The sequence below is a fragment of the Maniola hyperantus genome, chromosome 15 (genome assembly GCF_902806685.2).
Source record: "Maniola hyperantus chromosome 15, iAphHyp1.2, whole genome shotgun sequence".
In the NCBI taxonomy this organism is placed as follows: Eukaryota; Metazoa; Arthropoda; class Insecta; order Lepidoptera; family Nymphalidae; genus Maniola; species Maniola hyperantus.
Window position 1 is genome coordinate 3,317,211 of NC_048550.1, and position 13,048 is coordinate 3,330,258.

General features: G+C 34.9%; 1 protein-coding gene across 5 annotated transcripts in view; it reads left to right on the top strand.

The window, feature by feature from the left end:
* The window catches only part of LOC117988797 (G-protein coupled receptor Mth2-like), a 46,756-nt gene that overhangs the window by 10,938 nt on the left and 22,770 nt on the right, over window positions 1-13,048 (top strand). Inside the window, exon 1 of one of the 5 annotated variants that reach the window (XM_069503562.1) lies at window positions 8,233-8,321. The exons of 3 other annotated variants lie outside the window; for them this stretch is intronic. The gene's annotated coding sequence lies outside the window, so the exon portion shown is untranslated. Of the gene's footprint in view, window positions 1-8,232; window positions 8,322-13,048 lie in introns of those variants that run through there. One more of the 5 variants, XR_011237622.1, reaches the window with a different exon arrangement.

Here is a 13,048-nt window from a genome sequence, read left to right on the forward strand (position 1 = left end):
TACCTACTGATTGACACCGTTGAAAAAAAAAATAAAAAAATATATATATATATATTACAATATAAGTATGTAACGTAAAACAAATAATAAGAAAACAATATGCCAATCTTTAATTGCATATATGTAGTATTATACTAAGCAATATCGGTAAGTATATGAATAATGATTGTAAAATAATTTTGCAGACCAGAAAGGCAGAGATGTCGGCACAGATATTATGTGACCATATTTTGTACTCTACTTGAATAACAATAAAAGATAATTACCTATCAAATTGAGTTATTGAATATTGAACCTATGTCTACGAAGTCAAGATAAATAATATGGTTAAATGTAGTTGTTATTATTAATAAGTACTAAGATCGAAACAAACCACAATGTATTCTAAGGAGACCCCAATAATCATATTATTCCAGAAATTTAAAGAAACATGAATCCACTAATTGATAATGATACACACAGTACAGATCACTATGAGATCTACAATGTGTAAAATGTAATTCTATATTTTCAAATAACTGAGACGACTGCCTCTGACTGTATCTCGATTGTAGCACAACAAATACTATTATTAATATAACAAAATAAGTCACAATGATGTTAGCCAAGGTATTATTGTATTATTATAAACTCGTTACCTGTGATGCCCCATATCATCCTTGCACTAGGGGCAGATGCATGCATAACTGTGTCTACCATAAGCCCCGTAAGTGCGATAGAGAGCGCAACAGACGGCGTTTTGTTGCCCCATTTTATTGTCTCGCAAGCAACGAGTCCTTCATGGCACTATAGACTTAATTGATGTAACATACAATAAAATCTGATTTCTGGAAACTTCCATTCTTGTACATTCTTGAGCGCGTAAGGACGAACGATGCCAGAGACCCTCGTCCTCTTATGATAATATGGTTAACTTGAACACGGTGATTGAGGACAAACAGCACCAAACGCTGCACCAACCCAGCGTCATGCTGAGCCGTGAATTGCCGCATCGGTCACCGTTGCTTGTCTCGTGTCAGTGTGTAACAAATGAATGACAAAGATGTAGGAAATTATTTCGTGATACATTGGTGTACTTATACGCTTTAATAACATATCAGCGATCCATACATTAATACCTAGCGAGTGAAGTAAGCAAGCCTTCGTGCGCGAACTGCTTATATAGTCTATTGGAATAGATGTTACTTGAAATAGTATTTAAGAATTTGCTCTTTACTGTGCTGTTTCCACCAAACATCAACGTAATACAATGAGTGACTGCGAAGATGTACATTAACATGAACCGATATTTAGCATTTACAATCAGCATGTCATTTTAGATCTACTTTAAAGGGTCTATACAACTTCTAGCTACTACGTACCGAATTCAGCAAGACATAATTAATATATCATTACGGAATACGTCAATTATAAGAACTTTAATTTGAATTTAAGTAACCCTTGAACATTAGTGAGTATCTGCTAGAACAGGTAAAGTGATTTCCAACCATGATATCTACTTCTGTACCTCTATTCTGTAGATAAATCTATTATTATTAATAAAAAGGATACACCCTTTCCACTTGCCGACCCCGAATTAGTCTGCTTGTTTTCCATCAAATTAACTAGACTCCCTCTTGTCACCATCGCGACCCGATCAGTTGCTGAAGTTCATACTGAAGATCACCGTCCACTCGCATCGGGATTATCGAATCAGGTTTTACCAGACTATTATTGTTCGTCATTTTTCAGACGCTTCGTCAGCCGTTTTCCAATTCGTTTGTTGGTTCTTACTAGGACCAGCTTTTGTCACCGGAATACGATCCATTGTTTACGTCAGTATTGCCACCTTCCATTTGTCATTCTTGATTCCTTATTCTTAGGTCTATATTATAGTCAATGCTGCCCTCCTTTGGCACGATTGCTACAAAATCAAAAATTTCCACTTGCTGTATGTCACAATTGGGACATGAATTAAATTTTCCAATAACAATATGTCTCATTTGGAACATATAAAATAGACAACCTTTGACACAATTGGGACAAGTTATATTACATAAACTATTCTCAGTAATTACCGCTTATCACACCAGGAATAAGTCCATACATAAGTCGGTATTCTTTTCTCCCATTTGCCACTTGGTTCATCATAAAATATTCTCAGGAATCACCGCTTATCACACGAGGAATAAGTCCATACATAAGTCGGTATTCGTTTTTCCTATTTGCTTGTTGGCTTATCATAAACTATTCTCAAGAATCACCGCTTATCTCACCAGGAATAAGTCCATACATAAGTCGGTATTCTTTTCTCTCATTTGCCGGTTGGTTCATCATAAAATATTCTCAGGAATCACCGCTTATCACACCAGGAATAAATCCATACATAAGTCGGTATTCTTTTCAACTATTCTCAGGAATCACCGCTTATCGCACCAGGAATAAGTCCATACATAAGTCGGTATTCGTTTCCCTTATTTGCTTGTTAGGTTATCATAAAATACTCTCAAGAATCGCCGCTTATCACACCAGGAATAAGTCCATACATAAGTCGGTATTCTTCTCTCTTATTTGCTCGTTAGGTTATCATAAAATACTCTCAAGAATCACCGCTTATCACACCAGGAATAAATCCATACATAAGTCGGTATTCTTTTCAACTATTCTCAGGAATCACCGCTTATCGCACCAGGAATAAGTCCATACATAAGTCGGTATTCGTTTCCCTTATTTGCTTGTTAGGTTATCATAAAATACTCTCAAGAATCACCGCTTATCACACCAGGAATAAGTCCATACATAAGTCGGTATTCTTCTCTCTTATTTGCTCGTTAGGTTATCATAAAATACTCTCAAGAATCACCGCTTATCACACTAGGAATAAGTCCATACATAAGTCGGTATTCTTTTCAGATATTCTCAGGAATCACCGCTTATCGCACCAGGAGTAAGTCCATACATAAGTCGGTATTCGTTTCTAATATTCTCAGGGATCACCGCTTATCGCACCAGGACTAAGTCCATACATAAGTCGGTATCCTTTTCTCTTATTCACTGGTTGTCAGTTCGTTTAGAGTCTAAAAATAATAATCACATTCATAACAATGACACGTTATATCATAACAATATTAAACACCATTTTTTTTTTTTATTAGCTTCCCCAAGACAGCCACCAGAAGCGATTATTTGTGTACAGTCAATAGAATGAATATTATAGTGTCAACGTTTATGGCAAACCCGCTAAGTGTTTGCTCCCTTAATATCTCATTTGATTAATCTTCTTCTTAATTTGCTTTATGGCTTTCAGTAATTTGATTAATGATTTGAAAGACTAGTTATCGAGACTATTGAACTCAACACTCAAATCGATATTCTCAACTATTTGTGGAGTATCTACAGTAGTAAACATCTTTAGTTCACCGTGGGCTCTACCGCGGTTGTTTGACAGCTACAATGTCACGATCGCAATCATCTCTGATTGGTTAATGCCCGCCCACTACTGGCCACAATGCATTGCTGCAACAAGAATCGCACAAATTCAGCCAATCAGAACAATAATGATTGATGCAGGTTTTAGACAATCGCCCTACGTGTAATGTCTGCAGGTGATAATAATTGTGCAACTCGTTGAAATTTTAATATAATTTAAGGGCACACACACAAGAGACAAATCCGTCTTTTGTTTATAATAATTATATTAATAATTTATTTATTTAGTAAAAATATGCATCTCATAAGCTCCTTTTTCCAAAGTCAAATGGCTAGTCAAAATTTGGGCAGTAAAGGTAGGGAATCCGTTTCTCCACTATTTATCCGATGGGGCTTGCAAGGTTAAGATTTACACTTCTCTGTATACTGACAATTTCATTTCTTATTTCAGATCTAAACCTAAGTCAGAGATCGAATTATTCGTGCATTATTTATACCCGAGAAACAACGATATGATAAAATTATGTGTTAGTAGGCTATATAAAGAAATACAACAATCCAGACCCTGTTATACATAACATTGCCACAGTCATTGCCGCTTCATTTAATAACACCTTCGTAACTCTCTTTTGTTATTAGAGACACATGTTTTAAAGTTTCCTTTACTCGTACATAAAAATTGAACTTCGTAACTTAGTATTTCTTTCTAATTTCTATTATTACAGCAGATAGTATCATCTATTAAGTTGGTAAGCCAATCCAATAATAACAACAGTAAATATGATGTACTTGGTAGTTAACCTGTTGTTCAGTGTGTGTTTTTCCGAGGTAGTAAGTACCTAAAGGCTTTGATTTATGAAAGCAGATTGTACAACAAGGGCACCAAACAAGCCACTTGAGCCGAGTTATAAACACTGATTTTCACTTCGATTGCGAGGAAATGTAACAATATAATATTACTATAAGTACATATCTATAGATTGACCGAAAAGAGTAGGGATTAAATGAGGGTGCTGTAATGAGTTTGTAGGTAGGTATAGGTCGCAACCTCAATACAAGTGCAAAAGTTCACTGGCACCATAGAAATTACATAAATTCTTTCTCATCCATATGTCATTCAGAGAGACTGTTGTTTACCTCTAAATACCTTGTGTATAACAGCATGAAACGCACTTTAGTCCTCTTATAGCCTGCGTAAAATAGAACCTTACGAGCATGAGAAGTGGAAACGTGTTTTTATTTTATTATTATTTTTATTTTCCAAATTCTAAAAATCACGAATGCATGTCATCTATTAGTATAAGAGGATGTCAGCTACTAGTGACTTTATATGAATGTGATAGCTCACATAATTTTACCTTTTTTAATTATAAAACTCTAAGAACATTTGAAAGAACCACTGTTATGCTGATAAATAAATATTTTAATTCAAGTCCATTTATTTATTTTCATCTGATCTGATCAGTTAAATTCACTTTAGGTTAATATAATAATGATTCAATTCATTTTCCTTTCATAACCTCACCTCTCCTTAAATGGTGGTTGCAGCAAATGTAATTTATAATTTCCACAAGGGTGAGCAAACGGAACAAAAGTACATACTAGCACTTAATATAAATTTTATTGGTATAAGAATCAAATAAAATTCCAACATCCACATGGCTACTTTCGTGAGCATGAGTGTTGTATGTCTTTCTGTTTCTGGTATGTACATAGTTAGATTAATTCAAACCTGATATTTCATACCCTATACTTACTAGGTATTCAAAGTAATCTAATAACTCTAATTTGGTCGAATAAGTAAACCTACAGATTCAAAATAGGTTCAATGTTACCTACTTTATCTAGTGGACCAATTAATTATTTATTAGCTGATCCACCCCAGGTCTAATTTTCCAAAATCTTTTCTTTATGTCCAGTAGTAGCTTAGTAGAGAACTCAAATCATATTTGATTATGCAGGGCCTGCGGGTTGATCTATGTCTGTCAGTACATAATACAGACTATTCAGTCGGTAGATAGGTATTCAATGGGTGCATCTGGCAATCGACTCTATTAGTCTCCCTATCACTGTCTATCATTCTCACAACCATACCATGCCTACCATAGACCCAAATCCAAAAATCTTACATTAAATGGTAGGTAATGAAAACACATGCACCTGACACATATTTCAGGCATTCTATCCTTAAATTGTACTAAAATATTACTATGTGTATAGTTAAGTATGTAATTATTTAATTAAAGAAGAATAACTACTCATATTGAGACTATTCAATTCAAAGTTTTAAGACTTTATTTTAGTTACTAGGTAAACTAGATTTGCCTCAATTAACCATAGTAGTATTCAGATGTTTCTTACCTTCTTATTACTGTATTACATAACAATACCTTGAGGTTACAGCCTCCATCATAATGAGGCAGGCCGGGATGGCTTTTTTTTCTTTTGTATCATTACAACAGGCCTCACACCAAGAGTTACTGTGTTCTTATCCGATCCATGCAGGTACATGACTGCTTCCAATCACAACTTGAAGGTTATGTGCACTTCTCCACCACAGATGCAGGCCAAAACCACTTGTTCATCTCACATTCGTCGACCTCATCGTCAAGTCGGGGTCACAGGGTCGTGGACATCATCAGAAAAGTTGTCAAAACATGAAAAAAATGGTAACAGTTGAATAATCTCGGAAATATTTCATTTAAGTGACACCAGTATCAAGTACATACCTACTTGATTATATCAGACCCCTGTATATAACCCAAATTTTGCACTAAAACCATTGATTGACCCATTGATGTAGATATGACCGTTGTTATTGTAAGATTATTATTTCTATTTTTAACTAAAGCACATGTACATATTTCTTTTTTTAAAATGATTGTTGAATGATTTAAATTAAGACTTGAATAAAATTATATTGTTAACATTACTTCCTAGATAGATAAAGTTAAGTAGATATTCATTCTAAATTTTCACATTTTATTATGCTATGATAATGTACTATAGGTAATAATTTACACACTCAGTTATTGGTTGAATGTGTTAGATCAAAACAGATTTAAGACCAAATTGTACCACATTCTAGCAAATAAACTCTATTTTTTATATTTCTACACTAGCTCATGTATCAAGTACTTACCTACATAATAATCTAATTGTTTTCTTGATTCTACTTTAATATAGGTAGGTGCCTATTTGGTTTAAAGTATTTCATATCACTTATTACCTTATTTCGATTTTAAAATACAAGGTGTTAGTACTACTCTACTATAACTTCATAGATCAAATCTTGGGCTAGGTATGTCCCTACATAATAATCCATTAAAGCGGTCAGAACAAAACTATAATCCCTTACTTTGAACTCTCAAATAAGTCATAATGCTGATATCTACTTACTATTAATAATTATAGCCTTCACTTACTCTGTTCTAAAAGTATCAATTGGTAATATTGTAACTTATCAAATACCTACTTAGGTATTTTGATGCAGTAATCTAACATTAGGCACTCTTAATATTCACCCATGCTTTAATGAACATCCACTGTAAGAAGGTAAGCACACAGATTCACCGTTTCAATACAACCTATGGATGCATTGGACCCATCGACCTACGTACTTCTGCTTGTTCCAGACAGTGCAAGGTGCTTTCCTCAAACCAATCTCTTGAGTAGTTGCGTTGGAGACAAGCCCTCCAACTCGATACAGGTCTACTCAAGTACTCCCAAAGTAATAGTGTAGCACCATTGTAGTTTGTATATATTTCATATTCACTTTGTTATTCGTTCAGGTAGGTTTCTTCATATAATTTCCGATATAAGTACCTAATAAATATGTTGCTATGCGTCTTGTACAGGCACTTTTAACATCTTCCAGGATAGACCCGCATTTTTGGGCATGAATCACATCCAATCTTCTGATATAAACAACTTAACCTCCAATCCGGGTTTATTAGTCTTGGGATGACCCTAATATGAATCAAACGCAGTTCCGATGTCCACAGTCTTATATTCAGGTACACTTGTAACATCCACTTAGTTTATATCTAGCTTAATTAATCACCTAGTACTTATATCTCGCTTAATTACTTTTATCTCGTCCATCTTTTTCTCTCACTGCGTCCGTCCGACGCCGCTACCACTGTCACACCTCCACTCACGGGTGACAGATGGCAGGTTTTCTGTGTTGCCTACAAAAGGAAAAGGTGACTGACTGACTGACTGACTGACTGACTGAATGACTGACTGACTGACTGACTGATCTATCAACGCACAGCTCAAACTACTGGACGGATCGGGCTGAAATTTGGCATGCAGATAGCTATTATGACGTAGGCATCCGCTAAGAAAGGATTTTTGAAAATTCAACTCCTAAGGGGGTGAAATAGGGTTTTGAAATTTTGTAGTCCACGCGGACGAAGTCGCGAGCATTAGCTAGTCTATACTAATATTATAAAGTTTGTAAGTTTCTTTGTAGGGGGGTAATCTCTGGAACTACTGAAAATTCTTTCACCAATAGAAAGCTACATTACTTACTCCTGAGTGACATGGGTTATATTTTATTTTTGGAAATTAGATATCCCTACGAAAATTGTAATAAGCTACCCGTGCGAAGCCGGGGCGGGTCGCTAGTCACTAATATTAGTTCCGAGGCACTTACAATACATGACACGCGCTGCTTATTAATTGGATAAAAAAGATTTAAATCTTTAAAAGTCCAGCTGACTTGTATTAGTATAGGTCACTGGTGGTAATCAATTACATTGGTGTCAAAAAAACTCGTCAACACTGATCAATTTCATCAGTCAGTCAGTAGATATCCACCACTCAGTTGCGATTCTGATCTCGCCACGTTAACTTGTAGGTGTACCGGGTATGAGCGGTTCCGTAAACTTTTAGAACTATCGTAAATCGTAATCTTGATTAATCGGAAAAGTGATTTTTCGGATTTTCGTGTGTGAAGTGATGTGAAATAATTGGTATATTTTGTCGTGGCTGTAACCTATTATTTTGTGTAACTTTTTTAACTTCCTTAAAATCCTTTTGTACCTATGTTGACCACTTAAAATATTCTTACTTGAAATGTGAATGCACTTTGGATGAAACCTGTTCTTTAAGGTCACCTAAAATATTATTAATTTCGGATAGCATCGTTTATTAGGTATTCCGTAAAATTAGGAATGTTGTTTATTCTTTGTTTTTATACGAATAAATATTATAAGTAATAGGTAAATGATATTGGAGATAGATACCTATGTCATTAATCTGTATTTAGACAATCGACCACTAGTAGTACCTAAGTACCTAGGTGTAATCTTTATGTCTAAAAGCATTCTAAGATGAGCAGTTGGGTAGGTAAATACTACCTACTCCTGTCTTGTAAGGAATTAAGTAAAAACGTGTTTCACTTAATTAAATCAGCAATGATTGATGAATCATTGTTTAACAAATCAGTTGCTGGGTATCTACTAGGTAATTCACATTCATGAGATAAAATACCTTTGTGAAATCTTCGTTGTTCGCTCACTTTACAAATTCAAAAATAAACATGTCTTCATATAACTTATAAGTAGTAAGTAGGTATAGGTACCTTATATTCTGTGCTGGGGTTGATAATTGGGTGAAGTCAGTCAGCTTTTCCTTTTATCTTAGTACTAGCTGATCCCCGCGGCTTTGCCCGCGTAGATTTAGGTTTTTAAAGATCCCGTATAGCCATGTCACTCAGGAGTAATGTAGCTTTCTACTGGTGAAAGAATTTTTAAAATCGGTTCAGTAGTTCCAAAGATTACCCCCTACAAACAAACTTAACATTACCTCTTTATATAATAGTATAGATTTAGAGTTACTATTGAAATAAAGCTTCTATATCCTTTCTTCTAATTTGTTCTTACCGGTCACTACAAGAACAGAATTTAAGTAGGTAGGTATATTAGTATCTACTACATATATAAGGTAGAATCTAAAGATCCTTATGGGATTTTTAAAAGACAAATCCATGCGTTAAATCGAGGACAAAAATATGGACGATATTGACATTAAACTAACTTCTCGTAAGTATAAGGTATAAGTATAGAAGTACTTAAGTATTCTGATTTTGATAAAATTAATTATCGATAAGTATACGTAAATAAAGAAGTGATTCTTAAGGTAAAAACCCGACCAGAAACCAGTTCATCGCGACCGCAAGCAAGAGCGTTTAGCAAGACGTCTGGGGAAAACATAGCTGTAGGAAACTAGTAAGAATAAAGGTGGTGTCATACGAATATGGTTGGGGTGAGGTAGGACATAATTAAACAAAAAAAATTAGGATACAGACAAACAGTTTTACTTTACTTAGATACTAGTTATCAGTAGGTACTTATAAGATACCCTTCAATCACATGTGTTTTTCTCCGAAATTATTCGCTGACCACATGTGTTAAATAAAAACTAGCCAAGTGCGAGCCCATCATAACGCCCATAAAGTTCCGTAGTCATGGTAGTTTGCTTGTCATTATTTCACGGTAGCAAACGGTAACTTTTCTTCAAAAACTCTGTGAAACCTATAATAATGATTTTAAAATATCTATTTAACGAATTAGCACTCCGTGGTATAAGTCAAAAACTTTTTTCAACTCTCACTTTTCAGGACACCTCCCCTGAAAAATTCATTTTTCAAAATTTTAATAAGTATGCGTCTATGTACTTGTAGGTATGTGCTTTTAAACTTCACAGCTCTTATAGCTGTTGATCGTAGTTGTTCTGTGACCCACTTGCTCATTTGCTCGCTATTTATATATTTTTAAATGGTTTACAGCGAAAGCTACTATCTCTTTAGGATTAAGGCTTAAAAATTTAAAAATTTGTAATCATTGATCGTAGCTAAGGTTACCTCTTACCTCTCTAAACAAGCCTATTCAGAGCCCACCTACTTGTATGTAATTAAGTGATACGGTCGCGAATTTGTGAGTCAAATTAGAAACTCATTGCTAATTCGCAGATTAATTAGAGAAAGTAATTACATAAGTAAAATTGATTAAATCAATTATTACTGTTTACTAGAACTAATTAGTCGGAATTAGAATCATTGATTTGTATATTTTTTCCGATCATTCCCTCAATTGTGTTAGAAAAACGTATTCATCGTTATCGTAATCGTCAAAAAAATTGCCCTTTGAATGGTTGTGAAAAAATGTTAACAGCGAATCAACCAATTAAAGGGCAGAATTTTTTGACGATTATGATAAGTGATAACGATGAATACGTTACGTACAGTGGTAAATTAAAACTACCTGACTATTCATAAGCACTTTTAAAAAGTTTACATGAATAAAAAAACATTCTATTCTATTCTATTCTATTCTACAATCGGGGGCATATTAGGTAATGTGCACACAGCCTAAGTTATCACAATGTAGAGCGCGTACGTGAAAGTTTCGGACAGGTCGTCCGTGTACCCACATACTTCTTATGTTATGTAATTTTAAATGCATATCAAAAATTGCAGAACCAGCAGGATTCGAACCTGCGTCTCTGTTGGGTATCGCGCCTGGAGCGCCTATGACAACTAGCTAGTTTTCTTAGCGCTAGTGCCAAAAGAGCAATGGTGAACTTCCATAGGTAAATTAATATTATTGAGAAAAAAGTTTATGAAAAAAAAATCTTCTTTAATTAAGCGCAAATACCAAGCGCGTATAAGAAATCTGTTTTTTTTAAATTTCGATGAATAGTATAAATACCTAACAATATTATTAAGATTTAATAAAAAAAAATTAAAACAAAAATATGTAGTAGGTACTTAATATGAAAACAATAATATAATTTGGTTTGATCCGGAGCACGCACCTCTAACTTTTCGATGTTATGTGCGTTTTATTAGGTGAGCAATTAAATATCACTTAGTTTAATGACGGAAAACATCGTTAGGAAACCTTCATACCTGAGATTACTTCATAATGTTAAATTAAAAAAAAAAAAAAAAAAAAATCTCAAAGGTGTTTGTTCGCCAATCCGCAACTTGCTAGCGTGGTGTATTATGGCCTAAATTCTTCTCATTATGTGAAGATAGTAGAGACAACATACGGTGAGCTGGCTATGGGTTGAGACTTGATATGTTGAAAATAAGGTAAGTAGGTAGGTAGGTAGGTATAGTCTAAACATTAGGTGACTATAGGCACATGAGTAGATATATAGGTGCAGAGTCATCCAAATGATCCAAAGTGTAGGTATGTGTGTATAGTACGCGACAGGTTGAGATGGCAATCGGAGTAAGAGGCGGGGAGACGCCCCGCACACCCGCACGTTACCCGCGCTCGCCCGCACCGGGTTAGTGTGGGGGCTGTGCGGGGTGTTCCCTCCCCGATTGCCATTTCAACCTGTCGCGTAGGTACCTACTATAAGTACATTTTTCTTTATCATCGGGATTTCCTCAGGGCTCAGTGCTACCTGTTAACTTCAATAATATTCATGCATTTAATTGATTTAGGTACCTACCTAGTGTGACTGTAATAGCTTATAATTATATCTACTACGTATTACCTAGGTACCTACTGGTCCTAAAGACCAACGTCGTTGCATTTCCTGTGAAACGAGTAGAGTAGACACTAGAGTCTAGACCGTAATAGCTGTAGGTACCTAGGTATAAATAGAAATCTATACCCCGTCCTTTAGTTTGGCTCGTCTACTGCCGTCACTGCCGCCCCCTGATCATATATTACTTAAACAGATATCGAAATGAAAAGCATTTCCTACAAGGCAGATAGGTACATACTTACATAAACTTTGTACGAATTTGAGTTGTTGACATAGGTAATACCATTAATGAAATTACCAAAAGTGATGCCGTACCTACCTATTCCATGTCATGGTATAATTCAGATAATATTCCTTTATTTACTTTAGGGCTATGAATTCGTAAACTAGAACAAGAGCTAGTAGACTTTTTGAATCTAAAGCGTGTTTGATAAAATATTATATTTAACATGACAAAATAATATGAGGTAGTCCCGTAGTACGTAGCATCAAATAGTACCATATCTATCGAATGTCTCTACGACAAACGTACAAACGCGTTCTATAAAGCCTCTATAAAGCTGATAAAATTAGTATGACAACTGGCGCCGATTCTCTGGTCTTTAGAGTATCTGTATCTTTTTCTTTTTAATATTGCTAAAAAAGGATGGAACATAAATTTTACATTTAAAGTCTCTAAATTTTAGTGCACGCTACAAATTTAAACAATAGACCCGCGACTGGCAGCTAAAGTCACGAGGTTTGACACCTCTAAAATTAAATTTAAAACTGTCAAACTGTGTCTGTCCTTTTCATATTACGTTAGTAAGAAGAGGATGCGAATGGAATACTCTAAAATTTAGGTGTAAATTGTGGCTAATTCCTTTGTACACAATCTCTAAACTAAACTAAAATATCACGTCTAAATCTATTGCTATCCCTTTCATAATGTTGCTTGCGGAAAAGGAAAGCACTAGATTTAGACCTGCTAATTTAGTTTAGTTTAGAGATTGTGTACTAGAGAATCGGCCCCAATTTAGGAGCATTAGAGTCTGGACATGAAGTTGTAATCAAAAAACGAGTTGCAACCCGAAAAAATGTTTTTTCGGAATGACAAGTCTAGTGCATAGTAGGTGTATACAACTCGTTG